The sequence below is a fragment of the Heterodontus francisci genome, unplaced genomic scaffold, assembly GCF_036365525.1.
Source record: "Heterodontus francisci isolate sHetFra1 unplaced genomic scaffold, sHetFra1.hap1 HAP1_SCAFFOLD_58, whole genome shotgun sequence".
Classification (NCBI taxonomy): Eukaryota; Metazoa; Chordata; class Chondrichthyes; order Heterodontiformes; family Heterodontidae; genus Heterodontus; species Heterodontus francisci.
In genome coordinates this window covers 665,442-667,416 of record NW_027142006.1, presented here as the reverse complement: position 1 = coordinate 667,416, position 1,975 = coordinate 665,442, and the positions used below count along the sequence as shown (strand labels likewise).

Here is a 1,975-nt window from a genome sequence, read left to right as displayed (position 1 = left end):
AAAAGCAGAGGACAAAAGAAATGACCAGATGGTGGGAAAGAGAGCTCAGAGGAAGGAAAAATTATCAGTCGACCTCGGGCCAATGATATTCATCTGTAGCAGCTGTGGAAGGGATCGTCACTCACGAGTCGTCCTCGACAGCCACAACAAACGATGTTTCACACAGAAGTGACGTACACCCCGGGTGTAGCCCATCGTCTTCCGAGACGGACGGTTGCCTATTACAATTACAACTGCAGCTACAACTACAAGAGCGAGTCAGAGGCTGGGAACTCTGCCGTGACGAACTCAGCTCTTGACTCGCCAAAGTCTGCCCACTATCTGCAAGGTCTTCCTTTGATTTCAATTGCACACACATTTGCAATCTGGCTCTGTAGCTTAGTTGGTTCAAGCACCTGTCTAGTAAACAAGAGATCCTGGGTTCAACTCCCAGCAGAGCCTTATTTCGCAGCAGCAACATGCTTGAAAAGTTTCATTATCAACACTGACATCTGTGTCTTGTGAGCTTCAATTCAAAATACATGATGAATGTCAATCACATACAAAAACAGCCTTTGTGAAGGATATGAGTTTGGAATGGCTGTTCCTCCTTGTACAGAACTTCAGTGCTGATACATCAAAGGTAACTTCTTTGACATAAATTTGTTCACAGTTACATTCAACCTGGAAAACAGCTTGATATTAATCTCACTGAAGGAGAGTGTTTGTGTCATTATGTGTTGCTTTTAACCGAGACTGGGACATGACGCAAGTGGGAGGGTTTATCTGAGGTTTGGAATATTTGTCAGTCAGGAACAAGAAAAGTCAAAGGAACCAAATAAGAAAACCTATGTCTCATGTGGTTACCGAGAAACGGTGAGAAGATATTAAACTTTGTTGTATTTAATACAACTGTGTGAACTTTGATCTTTGCGGCCTTTTATAAACAGTATTTGAAGGGTCTCAGTAAAAATGTTCAGTGTTGATGAGAGTGGGGTCTGGGTGAGCAGCTGCTGAGTGTGACAGGGTCAGGACTGGATGCAGGAAGTTCTCTGACATTCTCTCTCTCTCTCTCTGATGGGTTGAGTTGACTTTCAACTGGCAGCTGTTGCTGTTTTGATAATTCAAGTTCCCTCCACCGATTTTTTTGGACAGACAGTGCAGTATGAGGCTGTAAAGGGTTAATGCTGAAGACAGTGGGATCAACCCCTCCCACAATCAGAGTGATGATGTAACAGTCACATGAGATGAGGTTTGGGAGAAGAGAGAGCAGCACCAAGGATGCTCGTTTAGGAGGCTTGATGAGTGTGTATATAGTATTGTGTAAATTAGAAAAGAGTTCTTAGTTCTTTCAGCAGGGAATGTGTCCAGAAAATATCGCGAAACTCACAATTTTATTATTCAGGAGTTGGAACACATTTGCCTTCCTAATTGATTGCTGCACCTGCATACTAGCTTTTAGTGTATCAGGAACAAGGACACCCAGGTGCCTTTGGACATCGACACTTCCCAGCCTCTCACCATTTAAGAAATACTCTGTCTTTCTGTTTATTCTACCAAAGTGGAGAACTTCACACTTATTCACATTATATTCCATCTGCCATGTTCTTGCCCATTCATTTAACCTGTCCAAATCCCCTCAAAGCCTCCTTGCATTCATTCTGTACCTTTCAATTCTGTAAATTTTGTCTGTTCTATTTCAGATTTTATATTTAAAATGTAACCATGGTGACAGAGTTTATTTAGATCTGATGGTGAGTTTGTTTTTGGACTGTGATTGATGGATCAACCTGTCAGCTGTACTGAATTGGAGTGAAATGGAAACAACTTCAGTCTCTCCTGCTGTTGTTTGACTGTTGGATTGAAAATTTGTCTCTTGACTTTGGGATCAGTGTCTGTCTGACTACTTCTTTTGTTTGTTCCAGTGGAACTGATGAGCTGGCAGTATCTCTGTGCTTTGGGAGTGATCCTGTACCGACTGTGTGTTGGAATGAGC

The 1,975-nt window shown here is 42.3% G+C and overlaps 1 non-coding gene across 1 annotated transcript; it reads left to right on the top strand.

Moving 5' to 3' along the window:
• Positions 1-367: 367 nt before the first annotated feature.
• On the top strand, positions 368-441 carry trnat-agu (transfer RNA threonine (anticodon AGU)). The gene has a single exon. It is a non-coding gene; the product is annotated as a tRNA-Thr (tRNA).
• The last annotated feature ends 1,534 nt before the right edge of the window (positions 442-1,975 follow it).